The sequence below is a fragment of the Platichthys flesus genome, chromosome 9 (genome assembly GCF_949316205.1).
Source record: "Platichthys flesus chromosome 9, fPlaFle2.1, whole genome shotgun sequence".
NCBI classification, from domain to species: Eukaryota; Metazoa; Chordata; class Actinopteri; order Pleuronectiformes; family Pleuronectidae; genus Platichthys; species Platichthys flesus.
Genome location: NC_084953.1, coordinates 7,272,574 through 7,289,671, shown reverse-complemented (window position 1 = coordinate 7,289,671; position 17,098 = coordinate 7,272,574).

Below are 17,098 nucleotides of genomic sequence, written 5' to 3'. Positions count from 1 at the left end.
TCAAAAGCCAAGTGGCTCACTAAACCCGCCAGGGGCTCTTAAAAAGGCCGGTCCAGCCTCTCCCTGGTCCGTCCAGCGGCCTGACAGGAGGTTTGTAAAACAAGGTCCCTGAAAACTAAGCTGCAGCCGCGGCCCGGCCTTCCGGAACGAGCGTTTCACAAACCGTAAACGACTGGAGGCCAACGCCGTCTTTAAAAGTTGTTCAAAAGAAATGTGATCCTCAGAGGAAGAGTTTACAGGTGGCTGGGGGTGTGTCAGATGTAGACAGGCCTCCCCAACGCACACACACACACACACAAGCACACACGCATTCACGCACACACACACACACACACACACACACACACACACACACACACACACACACACACACACACACACACACACACACACACACACACACAACTGCTGGTTTTTACTTCCTATGTGAGACTCAAGTCACTCCACCCCTTCCCCTATAAAGTTAGCAGAATACAGCCTGTAAAGATGTCAGGAGTGTGTGTGTGTGTGTGTGTGTGTGGGTGTGTGTGTGAGTGTGAGAGAGTATGCACAGTAAGTCAATGTGTATTTGTATATATTAGAAATAATATGGAGAGAGCTATAATGTTGTCATAACACTGCACATCCACTCCAAACAGCTTTTCATATGCACGCAGCAACAATGATACACAAACTCAACAACGTGAAAATAATCATATTTGCCTTTAAATTACATTTTAATTCTGCTTTATATCAATTTAATTGTTTTTTTTCTCTAAAATCATATCAGGGCATTAATAAACACAGTCACCTTCCATTGAAAATCATAAAATCCATTTGCATTTTTAAATGAACCAATGAATTTAAGTCCTGGAGGAAGTGAGTTGTGGATGTGATCATTTGTCAAATATTAAGATCCTGCTTTAAAACCATCTTTTATTCTGAGAGGAACAATGTCTCAGTCAAACTTCATCATCTCGTGTTCCCGGACAGAACTCTGACATTTTTTTTTTATTCCTCTTTTTTTATAGCGATAAACATCAGGCAGGTTTTATGTCCTCCTAAGTCTCCTTTATTTCAACCGTATGCCAGACTTCCGAAAGGATTTCCCTCACTGTCACAGGCACATGTGCTCGGCTCCAGTAAAATAAGCGCTGTGGCCATAAACTTGCCAGTGAGCTGTCCCCAAATAACCACATCTGTCAGCTCAACTTAAACAGGCCCTAAAGAGTCACGTTTAAAGATGAAGGGATCCCAGCGGCTGCACACAGACGCAGTCGCAGGGAATTTCTTATCTCTGCCGTGGAAAGGAGGAAAGTCGACATCCCGGGAAACGACCAGCTCCTTCCTCAAGACGAGGGACATTTACACTTCTGCTCTTTTAAAACCAGAAATGTTCAAATTAAAATGTTCTTTGGTTCTGGAGCTGAACACACGTCCTGATTAAAGGTGCTGTCTGAATCCACCTGTCAAGCAACATGATATAATACCTTCTGTTTGTCTCTCATTACCGCTCCACGAGGGGCCGGCTCCTTTTGTTTCAGTGCAAGTTCAATTCAAACCATCGTGCACGGAAGTTGAGCTCGGAGGCAGATCTGCATCTCACCTCGTTACAGTTAAAACACGGGGCGCCCACCTGATTGCAGGTCGCAGGTTCTGGCAGCGCGGTTTGAATCCCAGGGACGATGGGGGGTGTGAGATGAGGCCCCGCCATGTTGTACCTGGTCGTCCCATAACTCCCAGTTCCCACGGTCCGATGCCCCCATGTGGCCTAACGACACCGACTGGCACCTCGTCTAAAACCGTCTCACAGCTCTTTAAAGGTTCCGTGGAGAGGACGGAGGAAAGAGGGTAAGCACGGGCAGCGAGGGGAGGAGGGGGGGGGGGGGGGTCCCTGTTAGCACGTCCTGGATAGGTTTTGGACGTCACCCACAACCAGTCAGAGCAGCAGCTTGGACCGGAGAGCGAGGAGACGAGGCGTCGTCTGGCGAAGTTGGAGTTTATCACCTGAGAGACGAGCGAGGAGCCAGACACACTTTTTCATAGTTAAAGAAAAAAAAAAAGCAACTTAAAAAGGAGACGACGAGGATGAAATAGAAACTTGTATGGTTGTGAAGCGCTGTCTGTTCTGGATATAATCAATAGCTGGAGAAGAATCCAGTTCAGGCTTGTCTCTCTTATTTCAATCCCTTCTCCTCTGTGATCAATAAGAGTGAGCTGGAATCAAAGAGGAGCCTCTTTACTGTTGTCTATTCAACGTTAGCAGACAAAGACTGAGGAGCCTTTGATCGCCCTGTCTGCAGAGCCCACAGCTAAACACAGAGCCCATCCTCCCACTCCCACCCACCACCTCCAGGTGAGCGCTGTGAGTGTGTGTGTGTGTCTGTGTGTGTGTGTGTAAGCCGACAAAAAAAACTCATACACGTAAAAACAAAGCACTTTTTATAGGAATCACAGAGAGAGAGGAGCCAAAAGGTTGTGTTATTTGCTGGCAGGTCATCACACAACTTGTTGGCCACTGTCTTACACCGTGTGTTACTGTGTGTTGGGTTGTGTTGTGTGGATCTGACTTCTCTCGCTGTGGTTGTGTTGTGCAGTTCACGTCTGTGATAATTTCATTTGTTAAGTTGCTTCTTGTTCTTCTCGTCCTGCTCGTGTTTTGTTTTATTTTGTCTCTCCTCTGTTTTACTTATTGTTTCAATCACGTTTTCATCAATGTCATCCTCCTCTTTTTGTCTTTCATGCACATTTAGTCGTGTGTGATTCCGGGCTGGACTAATACAGAATTATTAGTCTCCCGACAGTGTCCTCTCCAAATGTATTTGTCTTATGTTTATTTTTCTCTGTCGACCGTTAATCCTCACCTCTCTTTGTGTCCCTGTGTTTAGTCTTTATGAGGGATTTACCCACTTTTGTCCTTCTCCCTCTTTCCATCCCCTGTTTTGTCTCTATCTTGTCTCCGTCATTTTTGGTTCGGTTGTCTTTGGATTCACTGTCCTTTCCTTCCTTCCGTCCTGTCCTCTTTCATCTGTCCCCCCTCACTTTTGTCCTTCTTGGATCTGTGTTCCTCTTTCACTCTACTCCCGCTCTTTCCTCCTCGGCTCACTTCAGCCCTGCCTCCTTCTCTCTTGACGTGTCCTCCTCCGTCTCTCTCTGTCTCTCTCTCCAGTGTGTCGTGTTTTCTCTGACAGCTCAGAGGAGACACCAAAGCAGCGCGACCCTCGACTCCTGTTTCCGAGTCCTAAACGACAGACTGGCGCCTCAGAGGAGAGAGCGCGGCAACACAAACACACAAACACACAAACACACAAACACAGGCTGACGATGACAGACTCTCAGGACTAGCTGATTATATGCGGTTGCACACAGGTGAGGATTCAAACCGCTGTGCTCTCCGTTCGGCCACGAGTGCACGTTGAAGTGTTCTGTGTCATCGTCAGTGGTGGAAACAAAAGACACTTCTTTTGAGTAGAAGGTGGGAAAAAAGTGTAGAAGTTTTCTGAGCTAAGAATAAAAGGTCTCGCCCCTGTGGAATAATTGGCTTGAAACCTCACTGTCTGCTGTGAACTCATATTTCAATGTTTTTTTTTATATTTCTTATATTTTATTTTATCCTTTTCTTTACTGTCACCACTTTTATACAATGTTTTATTTTATTTGATGTTGTATTTTTTATTGCGTTCTTGATATGTTATCCTTTTAGTGTTGTGTGTGTGTGTGTGTGTGTGTGTGTTGGGGGGGGGGGGACTTGGCCTGAATCCACACAGAAAGGCTCCCAGCTAATTGGGGATTCAAATCCAGAGCCCACTGCACCACTGTGTCGCACTATGTAATAATTTATATTTGTGACATCTAATATGTGATATTAGCAGGTTGTTAATACTTTTTCACGTTTGTGACAGAAGCCTCAAACTTCTTTTCTCATTTTAAAAACATTTGTTAAATTATTGGATGTGATTATAAAGTTGTGTAGACGTATAAAGTCATTTAAAATAGATACAATCAAGTGAACTACCTCAAAAAGCGCTTGGGTAAATATCCCCAGGCCCTTTTCACTTCGGTTTATTCAGTGTGCGCAGCAAAGCTCACGACACGCAGTTGCTGCAAAAACTCTTAATTAACATCCCCCCCACACACACACACACCTCCGCTGTCACCATGACCGGGAAAGGTAAATCTCCCACCTCTCCCCAGCCTGCCTCCTTGCTCGCCCCTCGTTCTCTAACTCGCTCATCTGCCACGTTTCCGGTGCCAGTGTGCGTTGAGTCCGCGTGCGCTCGTTAAATGTGTCCCCGCCGAGGAGCCCGAGAACACGCACGGGACAGAAAGCTACATTAAAAAAAAAAAAAAGTTGTGTGTGCGTTTTCCCGCCCATCGCGAGCTGGTTGGGAGAAGCTGCGGAGTGGAGCGACGCTCCATCGAATCAAAGAAGCTCCAGTTCGGAGAGTCGTGTCCACACAACGAGAGGCGACTGTTTTTTATTCATTACCTGTGAAGCGCGCCGCCAGGTCCAATAAACACCGAGATGTTATTCAGATGCCTCAGAATTAATAGACGCTGTGAACTTTATAACTTCCCTCTGTCGCGTTGTTGTGGAAGTCGGGGAAAAGGTGTTCCGCCGCGGAACGAGAATCTTATGCATTTATGCAAGTGAACAAAGACGAGGCTGGGAGTGGGTTTTGTAAATTTGTTTAAAGGCCAACATTAGCATATAGCCACCGACAGGCCGGGCTCCTCTGACTCCCGTTCAGAACTCCTTGGTCCACGTTGGGTTCCCTGTTGCCCGTCAATCACCCCCGCACCTCTGGAATGAGCCCTGGCAGACGTTAAGCGAAACCTTTCCAACCGGGGGGGGGGGGGGGATTTCAACCTTCCAGCCACGGGTTCCTCCTGCATCGCGCCAGCGGAGGAGCGGGAAGGAGAGAAATAAGAAGATGCAAAAGTTCAGAACTCCGAGGCAGAGCAAGTTTGACTCTCTATATGTCTAACCTTTAGCCGAGTGCCCCCCCGTGACTGCTGGATTTCTGATTAGTTTACAGTATGCTCCCAAATCAGCAAAATAAAGCGTGTGATGAGGCTGATGAGATCTAACAGGCTGCTCTTGTTTACCCCGCCGCAGCACCAGCTCCTTCTCTGCATGCGTGTGTGTCTGACCCCGAGGCACCGAGTCACTTGATGCATCTTGCATCTGCCTCCAACACACATTTACACACGCACACGCACACGCACACACACGCACACACACACCCACACAACCCCCCCACTGGTAGAAATCCTAGTTGTGCTGCCGGATCTCAGCGGAGGCCGGGAATCCACATCCCCTTTAGGCTAGTCCTGGGGTGCATTTACACACACACATACACACACACGCACACACACACATGCACACACGCACACACACACACACGCACACACACACACACACATTGAGAGAAACAAACAGAAACAAACACAAGGCCATAAATACATGCATGTGCACACACACACACACACACACACACGCGAGTACAGACACACGCTGTATCCTAATGAGAGAAGGAGATGGTTCTATGAAGGCGACAGCAGAATGAAACCTACTCACCGAGGACTGACCTGTGGTTCAGGGGCGGCAGCGGCACGGCGGGGAGCTCCTCTCCCAGCGCTGATCAGAGAGCTGCACCGCCGAGGCTGCTCACGCTGACGGCGCTGCAAAAACCAACTGATTAAACGCCACTGTCGCCTCAGCTCAGCCGCTATATGGAAAGAAAGCTTCCCTCCCTTTTATATTTTTTTTTTCACTCACTGTTTGTTTGTCAGTCTCCTTTGTTTTCTTTGTCCTCTGCCGAGACAGCGGCGCCGGCGGATTGGAGCAGCGAGCGTCGGGGATTTGCGCGTAATTAACTGAGAAGCTCACCCAGCCAAGCAGAAAAAAGTTCAATTCTCAACTTTTTGAACCGCACTCCTTTTTTAACGGTCTTTTCACTGACACACTACTTCACTTCCAAGATCAAAAAAACCCGGCTTCGCGGTGGAAATATATTTTATTGGAGTCTTTCGGAGAACGTGGACAGCGAAACAGTGCTGCCAACCTGCGAGTCCCATTAACAAGCCGCGGAAACTTAGAATTGTGCAAAGTGTTCAAATGGAAAAAGGCACGACTGTGAGGATACACAAACACATGGATGACATGCTAACAGAGTGACAGAGTAATTGGATCCACTGGCCGATGGTTTTAAAAAAACGTGGAGCTGTCCCTTTAAGGCAGCTGTGAAGGGGTCGAACACAGAATAATACCTCCATGTCGAGGACTTTGAACCTGAGGTGGTGGTGAAGAACCAGGAAGGATTTATTTTGGGATAATGTTGAAGTCGTGTGTTGAGGTTGTGATATAGCTGCAGGATACGACCACCAGAGTCACAGAGTCACTGTAGGGTAACGTTACATATTTAATATTTTTACTGATGCTGCCCAGAGGAGGAGTGCACGATGCCGAAGGAGGTTGTGTTGTCACTGCTATTTGTTTGTCGGACTGAACAAAAACTATAACACTGATTTTTTTTAACGTTTTTTTCGACATTCATGTGAATTTCTCAGGATATAATGAGATAATGATGAAACCATCAGGCATTTACACTTATGTCTATGGTAGTGTTTGAAACGTCATTGAATCTATGGAGACTGGTGGGCGAGTGCACCCTCCTGTCATTATAGAGTTGTTATATTAACTGTACAGTATTGGGACGTTTGTACGAAAAATAAGATCATATCACAAAAACTGCTGATATTAACAGAATTCATTTGAAGCTCCGGCAGCTGATAAGTAAACATTTTAAAGAATCTCCGATCGTCGTTACTAATGTGAGGGATGAGACACAGGAGACGCAGGAGGTGATGCTGCTCTGCAGGTCAGAGGTCAGAGGTCGGCCTGGTCCGGGTCGCTCGCGTGCCTCCTCTCTCCACAGTGGCCGACACAAAGTTCCTCTGGACTGAATAATGACCCTCTGCCTGTTTGACTCTATACTGTGCGGATGTACCGTGGCTGAAGAGACATTCTGGCACAAACAAAGGGTGAGAAGACTCTGCCCATCATGTCTGCCCTCTGGCCTGTTTGGGCGAGTCATCCAAGGATGGGCAGCGACGGTGCCAGCCCGGGGCCAGACTCTGCCGACTGCCAGCCCCTTCGTGCCTCATGTACAATGTCAGCAGGCTTTTATGAGATGATCTCAAGGTGATGAAACAATGGAGCTGTTTCTCTTCGTTAAAATCTGATCGCTTTTATTATGATGATGAAATATTTGGGACAGGACTTGGGAATGTGAGCTGAGGCCGGTGTTGGATCATCCGCCCTCCACCCTGCACTGCACCTCTCGCCCTTGACCGCCACAGCTTGGCCGGAGCTTCTCTGGCCAGAGCCGACAAATCATGTAAGGGCTGGAAGGAAGACAGGATGGGGGTAAACAAAGGAGGATGCTCGCTGCCATGCCCTTGAACGATGGTACCGATGGCCACACTTGCATTTTCACAGTTTCGCCGACTTTTTTTTAAATCTGAAAGTTGGCCTCTATCATTTCAAAGTCAGCGTCCACCCCTTGCCCTCGTTGTGACAGCCAAGAGAGAAGTGCATACCTCTGGGCGAGAGAGAAAGAGAAACTGAGCATGATCTCATCTGGGCCCACTGGCAGCAGATGGAGGGAAAGGAGGAATAAGGAAGTAAAAAGGAAAAAAAAAATCGGAGGGCGAGCGGGGAAGGGGCAGCTTCGGGAGGGAAGGGAGGGAAGCGATGGCTGGCAGCACAAAGGATGGTTCTCCCTCTGTTTTTCAGCTCCATTAATATCTGAGCTGCAGCCTGCATATATCCTCATTCATTATTCATGAGGCGACCACGAAAGACTGCGAGCGGGGAAGGAAGGTGGGAAAGCAAAGGCCAGAGATAGTTCCAATCACTCCCGGTTTAAATGACACTGAGTGACAGAGCCTGGGGTTTCATGGCTCGCTGCTCAGATGAGACACTGTGCTGTGTGTAGGAGCTCCACGTTGGCCAAACGTTAATGACCAGCGGGATGAATTAGAGGCTGCGCCACTCGTAAAGCTGGCCACCACACTGGGTAGCGAATTCACCCAAACCTAACTTATCACGGGGTCCAGGCAGACGTGTGAACGCAGACACATGATGTACTGACCCGCATCTGACCCGTTCTAAAGAGAAAGTATCTCTGGGCAGCATGGGGCCTTCAATTCTGTCACTACCAGAACATGTACACAGCTACTGTACATAACAAACACAGTGCTTTGCTTCCATCAGAGAAGGTCTTAAAGTAAAAGTAAATAAAAACGTGTCTGAAGTCACTGTGAACCTTTTTCTGTATTGAAGCCCGGAACGGACGACATGACGGCTCCCAAAAGTCAAAGGGTCTTGATCGCTCCGCTGTGGCTGGTTTCAGTTAAGGTCATTAATCTCACCTCCTCCATGTTAGCAGATGGTTTCTGTTCATTTTTTAGGTAGTTCCATAGACTGTTTATGACGTTGCTTTCTCACACTATCCAGAAGTGTCCCATTTGTATGGTATAAAAACTTACTGATGAAATGAAAACTTGAACATGCATCATATGACAGGAACAACCTGGAAGAACGGGAAAAAAAGTGTATCTGATGTGTATTTTGTGATTTTTGTTTTGGTCCATCTCCCAACCATTCACATGGAGTGGGCAGGATTTTTGACCAATACTGCATTCAGCCACCAGGTGGCATCAAGTCGCATTGGCTTCACTTTTAGGTGCTGTCATTTTGTCCATCTTTATAAACCATGTATTAAACATATTGTATACACATATACATTTACATATATACAAGTCTGTATATAAAAAAAAGCATTGTTAATTTTAGTTATCTCTTTGGAAATATAGAGCCCAATGTATTACACCACATAATAATAAATATACATTTACACGATCTGTAAGTTAAACTAAATGTAGTGTTTTATTCTCTGGGAGCAGCTCAGGCCCAATGAAGCACTCACATATTCTCCTGAATGTTGTATATTAAACCGCATCACTTCTCATGATGGTGAATTTACTACAGCTCATGTGATTCTAAGTCTTTTTTCCCTCCGTGTGCTTAAACACTGTTAAATTGAATTGAATTAGATGCTTAGTCAGATCAGTGAAACCACCGTCCCTCAGGCACTGATGTCACTTTAAAAAACGCCCACCAGGATTATTGTTCACAGATTAGTCGACAGAAATGAAAACAAGCCTTCGATGAATATTTTACAGCAAAAGGGAATTTTTAAGCAGAATGTATAGTAAGCATTTTGTAAAAGACTCAAAAATATTTTATCATCTCATGGGGCATCTGGTGAGTTTGTGTGTGTGTGTGTGTGTGTGTGTGTGCGTGTGCGTGTGCGTGTGCGTGTGTGTGTGTGTGTGTGTGTGTTTTCCTGAAGTCTCAGAAATGGTAATGCCCTTAACCCCAATGCAGGGGAGACTTAACAGTTGGTATTGACTTTGTGAACATTTACCATTGAGGATTCAGACTATTCAATTCCATTTCAACTGAGGGCTGCAAAGAGAGATGGAGGAAGTCCCTAGGCTCCGTGTTGCTCACACACAAACACACACAGTCACACACCCACACCCACACACATACACACACACACACACAGACTGCGTGTTGCATGTATTATTCTCCAGTGATATCGACTCAATCGGATTTTAACCCCTCTCTGCTGGAGCCATACAGAGACAAACGCTCTCAACATAACAAAGTCTGTGTGTGTGTGTGTGTGTGTGCGTGTGCGTGTGTGTGTACTTTTTGGATTATTGTCTCAGATGTGTAGTCCTTTGAATAGCCGTCACACAGGGGAGTACAAATGTGCCACTTCAGTCAACACAAATCAAAATAAAAACCATAATTTACATTTTATCCACTTCTCATTTATACTTTTTTTTTTTTACAAATTTAGTTGTTCCTTAAAGGGATAGTCCAACAAATGAAAAAAAACGAATATGATATCGAGCCAAATGCATGCAGTTAAATGCTCCTTTGCTCTTATGGTTGTGTGCTGGGTTGCTGGGCTGGATCAGTAGTTTCTTGAAATCTACTCCTGCTGCTCAGCAACTCATCTTGGCTAAGAGCAAGTCTGGTGCACAGCCCCTCCTATAAAAGGTGCAACTTGAGTTTTAGTTCCTCTGTTTTGTTTGTGAACTTGTGAGCTTGGAAGATGTTTGTAGGATTTTGATACTGTTTGACTGAACTAGGCTGATTCCTGACTGGATATAAAGATGGATGACAATGATTACACTCCTGTTGTCTGTGCACTGGTGATTGTTGTGTGGAGCCAACATCAAATTTCTTATTTGGAACGCCGCTCGAAGTCGGAGCTCCGACTCGGGATCTCGGGGCAAATCCATCTACCCTGACTCCAGGGAAGCAGGTTTCTGACGTCACACAACAATGGTGGCGCTCATAGAGAATGGACATTTCTAGATTCTGTAGCTGAGGCCCGTCTCTGTTGGACTCGTTTCCTCGTTTCTGTGATTCAGGGACAGTACGTCTGTTCTCTCCCTCTCATATATTAGAATATTTCAATTATCAAAGTGCACTTAATTAAAACAGAACGCTTAGAAGTTGGAACTTGGAAATTTCAAGATGGAATATCCATCTTCCGTGTTCTCTCAGGAGCGAGTCTCAGTCCATCATGACGTTTCAACCCTTTTTTATCAAATAACTTTTCAAAACCTAACTGACAAATCTGCACTTGAACATAACATCATAGTGATAATTATCTAAAATCATAGAAACTCTCTTTGAGTCCTTTGGTCCAGGTCCTGTGTACTAACATGGGGGGAGGGGGAGGGGGCGCTAATCAAGATGATGTGGCTTCACTTCTGGGATGTGTCATGTCGTCCATCTTTATTTACAATCCATGGTTTCTGCTCTTTTTGCTAAGCTAAGCTAAGCTAACCAATGGTAGCCTCTTAATAAAGGCTAACTGAACAGTCTGAGCTTATTTCCCAAAAGGTTCGACTCATTTCACTTCAGCATTCTTGTCATTTTCTTTTTCGCCCTCCTCAGCTCTGTACATTCTGTGGTTTTGTGTCCGTGTCGTCTCTCATGTGTCGCCTCTTGTGTCTCTCTCTAAGGACTGATTTTCACTCAGCCATGTCCCACCAGGACACCCCCCCCCCCCATCATTTATACATGTGAGCATTAGGACTTGTCACAGTCTCTCAGTCAGGCCCTTCATCAGTCCAGGCCATAGATTCTCATTAAACGGGTGAATCCAGAGTCCCTGACACTTTGGCCATCACGCGTCCCCTCTCCTGTTTCCCCACCACTGACCATTTGTCCGATCCGACTGGACAGATAGAAGTGGAGCGACCGAGCCCCTGTTCAGCGCTCAGAGTTGTGTATCTGCTATCATATCTGCTATCATATCACACTGGCAGACACACACACACTTCTGAGCTGCCCTGAGTAAAATGCGCCTCGCATTCCACGGTTGCAGCCAGTAAATTCTGTTTGCATGTATATTTCGGTGTGTTGCTGTGGCTGTAGCTCGACTGGACGACAGGCTAATCAGTTTAACCACTGGTCCAACACGGCCAGGAGATAGCCGGCGCTGTGTGGTCACTAGATAAGAGGCGCTGCTCCTCGAAGGCCGGGGTAGCTGCCTCGTTAGTGCTGGGTCAGTGAACTGCCGTCCAGATTTCTAAATGGCCACTCAAAGCCCAGCACTGGATTTGTGCAAGTGTGTGTGTGTGTGTGTGTGTGTGTGTGTGTGTGGGGGGGGGGGGGGGTGAGACCTGTGTCGCCGCTGTCTCTCTGGACTTTCTCACCGAGGCCTCTCTGTTTGCTGCAGTTAAACACGTCCCTTCAGCGCGTCGTCACAGGGGGGAAATGTTTAATAGGGATGTTTGTGTACCTGCGTGCATGGCTGCTGACTGAGGTTAGAGTTGAGCCCCTTCTGCTGGGGATTGGCACGCACGCATACACACAAACTGGAACAGACACACACACACACTCCTGATGGGCTTTGTCGTTATACTATAATAGGTAAATATCAGCAGCATACAAAATTTAGTAGGCCTGAATAGAAGAGTCCTTACACTCTTCCAGCCCGTTGACCCTCTCTCTCTCTCTCTCTCTCTCTCTCTCTCTCCCTATGTATCTATCTATCTGTATCTGTCCAAACACACACACACAGACACACACACACAAACTACGACAGACACACACAAGCATGCCCTGGTCTCCAGCCCCTGACCCCCACAACCACAGAGAATGTGAGGTCTGTACTGAGCTGCTGCTGGATTGACTGGCAGTTCATGGGTCCATAGAGAGAGAGAGCGAGAGAGAGAGAAAGTGTGTGTGTGTGTGTGTGTGTGTGTGTGTGTGTGTGTGTGTGTGTGTGTGTACAGGTGTGGTGGCATGGCAGCAGAGAGCAGGATCTCCTGGGAGGGCCGGATGTTGGGTCAGGAGGAAAACACGAACAGAAGAAGAGAAGAGGAGTAGGAGAGAGATAGAGATAAACATTGAAGACATTTTATTCACGTGTGTGTGTGTGTGTGGGGGGGGTATGTAAAAAATGGATGCTTCCTACACCTCTTGCTACATCAGGTATTTGTTTGGCATATGGGAATCTCTCTTTCTCACACAAACACACAAACACACACACACATATAGCATATTCATGTATGTGTAGTGAATCCGTGGTCGATTTTGATTTATACATTAATCCCCATGTTGTGTGTGTGAGAGAGTGTGTGTGTGTGTGTTTGTGTTTGTGTTTGTTTGTATATATATAAATATATATATAATTTTTTTGATATTATACATCAACATTTAATGGCAGCAGGAGGGCGGGAGCCTGCACATTTTTTCACCTCAGTTTGAATGCACCAGATCTGTCACTACACGGGGGGTAGAGAGAATGTCATGGAGGAGGTATGTCTTTCTTCATCGTATCCATCCACATAGTATTTTAATTGGGTTTGCTCTCCACCACAGAAAAAAAAAGGAGAGAGAACAGGGGTGAGAGGAGGGATGAATCATGAAGGGGCGGAGAGGGGGGCAGAAAATGTGCTGCTCTGGGTTTCCGTCTTCACCTCCCCAGCTATGTCGTCTTATCACTGCGGCCTTCACAACAACCACACACAGACGCACACATCTGTGTCGGTCGGCCCTCAGCAGCATTGTGTGGTTCTGTAATGTGTTTGTGTTGAAGCTCATTGAACAGCGGCGCAGCTGACATTCTTTCTGCGTTGGATAAGGCCTCTTCATCGAAACCTAATAATAGTGTTAAAGCCACAGCGTCTCCCAGTGACTGTCAAACACCCCCCCCCCCCCCCCCAGCGATGGACAGACTGATTGAGCCGAGGACAGAGAATGTCTGCAGAGAGACAGAGTCGATGTGTGTGTTTGTGTGGGTGATATGTTCGTGTCAGTAAATATGTGAGAGGGCGTGAATGCTCCAGAGTGTGTATGTGTGTGTGTGTGTGTGTGTGTGTGTGTGTGTGTGTGTGCGTTTGTGCGTGTGTTGTATGTTGATGGTTGATGTACAGGCCTGCAGGGCAAACGCTCTAGGCTACTCTCGTTAAGAACCTGCCAGTCATCGGCAGAGAGGAACCAAAAGGAGTCCAAATCGCAGCACCGTGCAGGTGTGTGTGTGTGTGTGTGTGTGTGTTGTGTGTGTACACGTGTTTGCGTGTGTATAAAATGCATTCAGCCAATTCGCTATTCACCCAAAAAACAACCGAGGGGAGGGATGTTTGTGGAAAGAGAGGGGAAGCGGCTGTGGCGCAGCGTGAAGCCACACTGCCCTCCGGTGGTTTGTAGCTGCTTCACCATCGCAGACAAACCAGATGATGTGAAACTCTAGAGGTTTGATTTTGTTGGTGAACTAACACGAGGCCTATAGTTCACCTTCGACACGTGAGAGCAGGAAGTGATGCAAAGTGTCTCTTTTAGACGAAGCCAGGTGGCATAGATTCATGTAGTAAAGACTTCGATAGAGGAGGGGATGCTGGCAGTGTAACGGAGTCACAGTGTGTGAGCCAGAGAGTGTAGACAGGAAGGAGAAAGGGGAAGTGTAGAGAGGTGGTTCTGACTTTAATCTATAACTCTTCTGATGAACACAAGTTGTCTCTATTAAGTTTAAGATCTGGACAGAATCAGAGTGTGAGTGTTTTTCATTGTGAATGATAAAGAGGATGATTTGGATTCACCTTCAGTGAGAATTGATACCAGACACTTCCTTCATTTTGTGGCCGCTGCAGGAAGACTCAAGCCTTCAAGGGCACTTCCTTCATTTTATTATGTTCACACTATTGCTTTCAAACAGCGACAGCTTCTTTAGACTTTTCAGGAGGAGAGCCAGCTCATCACATGCACCCCAGAGCTGTGCCTAAATGTGCAACAACCACACCGCACCTTAAAACTGTCGATTTCTCTTATAAGCTTCTGATTTTCATCATATCAAACCCAGCTTTAATATCTTATACTTTCCGCTTCAGTAACTTTATTTCACACAAACACTTTCAAACAGAATAATAGTGATTCAGTTATGTTAGAGGTAAAAAGAAAAGAAAAGGAGTTCATTCTTTTATTCTAACGATTGAATTTCTCTTTTCAAGTTGAGCCAAAACTTACTTTCTTCTGAGAAACCTCTGTATACAATTTGTGGTTTAAAGCCGATGGATACACAAGAGTAATATCTATAGAAGCATCTCTAAAGTAGTGGAGGTGTTTTCACGAAAGGCAGATGTTGAGCTGTAGGATGACGCTGTATGAAACTCCTAACCCACATAGGTGCACGGTGCAAAGAGCAGAGCAAAGATTGCATGCAACATGGTGCAGTGCAAAAAAAACATGCATCACCGGTGATCTGCTTTCACCTCAACCCCCACGTGGTCGCAGCTGCTACTGCACAGAGGAGAGGAGAGGAGGGGAGGGGAGGAGAGGAGAGGAGGGGAGGAGAGGAGAGGAGAGGAGAGGAGGAGAGGAGAGGAGAGGAGAGGAGAGGAGAGGAGAGGAGAGGAGAGGAGAGGAGAGGAGAGGAGGGGAGAGGAGAGAAGGGGAGAGGAGAGGAGAGGAGAGGAGAGGAGAGGAGAGGAGAGGAGAGGAGAGGAGAGGAGAGGAGAGGAGGAAGAAACTTTTAAGGCATCAACCCAAGATTTCAGAAAAAGGGAAGCTATGACACAGCTTCTCATCCAAACCACACCTCATGCCTCAACGCCTACATAAACCTCCAGAGCTTAAAATAAAGTCCAGATATACTTTAAGTTTTCACGCGCCTTTATGTCGTGCCTCTCACATCAGTTGTGGTAACATGGGGACTATACTGTAGGCCAGTAATTCCCCCTGAATTCTTAATAAATAAAGGAAGATCTGTAATGTGGGAGGAGAAACTTCCTCTGAAATAAGCCGTCATCTTAACAAGCTTTGTCTGTGGTGGATGGGAGATGATCACCGTTAAACTAGAACTACTGCTCGGTAGAAATCCAGCCTCTGTCAAGGCCCAACACTCCCTGAGGTTCCTCCAGGTGTATCGCCCTATTGCACCGAATTGCACTTGCTCATAGACATCGGTGTCCTAAATATGCTTTATTTTTTCTTATCTAGATCCACAGATTAATCCCTGAAATATCTCTGAAAATCTTGTTATAATGTGAAAAACGTTTTGTTAAATATTCCTATCAACTAACATTGAGGAGGCAGCATTTGAGACCTGAATCGCTACCAGGCACAAGTTGGCGATCTAGAGAGTTTGGCATCACCCTCAAGGAGCTGTCATGTCGTCCATCTTTAGATACGGTCCGTGGTCCAGAGCTATACTGTGGTGAAGCACAGATTAGAGGTTATAAAACCATTTCTAGTCCTGTGAGTCTTTGCCAGCAGCACAGAGACCTAAACTATTGTGGAATGGAAGAACATTGGAAATACAAAGACTCTTCCTAGGGCAGACTGTCCAGTTCGACATCATCCCAGCAACAGTCCATCTAACACACCTCTAGAAGGAAGCCACTTTGATGTCACCAAATTACTCGAATGCAGGCGAATGTCAAAGTTCATCAGAGTTGAAGTCCTCAAGAAGCCGCAGGAGATAAACGTTAGACTTGCTACCCTGTTGAACAGGAAGCAAAGGTCGGCCACTGCCACAGTCGTGTATGTGTGATCTCGCCCTCGCACAGAACTCAAACACTCTGCTCATCACCTGGAGAATGATGCAAAGAGACCAAAAGGTTCTTGGTCATGTAGAAACCAGTGTCATGTTTAGCTCAGATGACCAGTCGCTGTTTTTTTCTAGAATAGAGAGTGTAAGAATGTGGAGGTGTCAAAGGAGGGTCATGCAGTAAAGATGCTAATTGTGTCTGTTTCTTTTGTAACATTGCTAAATGACAGAGCTGCAGTTCCAGTTAATATCAAAATTCACCTTTTATCTTCAGAAGTATAAAAAAGGAACCATTGTTGCGGGGGGGGGGGGGGTATCCTGGTTATAGTTGGCAGAGGCGGCGTCGTTTGTCCGGCCACGTGTGCTCTCTCTTTTTCTGTTTGTGGTTAGTTTGTCACTCAGCAGCGAGAGACACACATGGACACTTAGGACACTTTGCAGCACTGTCATGCCAGAATGTGATTAAGACCAGAGTCTGTTGTCTCTCTTCATATGGCCCTAATTCTCCACTGTAGAAAATACATAAATCATACTAATGATAGGACTGAGACACTTTAAAGAGGGCCAGTGATCCAGAGCAACACATGATCGTCCCTCCTGCAGTCCACACGTCCAGGATGACCACACGTTTCTCTGTTTGCTAGTGACACTTGCTCAGACTGAACCCAGAACAATCAACATTCTTTTTCCTGGACGCTGAAGTTCATATATACTTTACTTTTTAACTCCAACGAGGAAGCTATTCCCCCGTGCCTTTGTGTGCTGGTTTGTTGGTTTGTTTAAAAGTTTGTTGGTTTGTTTAATCTCCCTCCCTTAAGTTTAGTGACTATCTAAACTTAAGGTAGGGATGCAGTATGAGTTTAACAATCTGTTAACACTAGATACGTGCAAATTAAACTGATAACAGACCATGATACTGACACTACAGTTTTCACATTGTGGCAGATGATTATATCTTTGATTTAGTC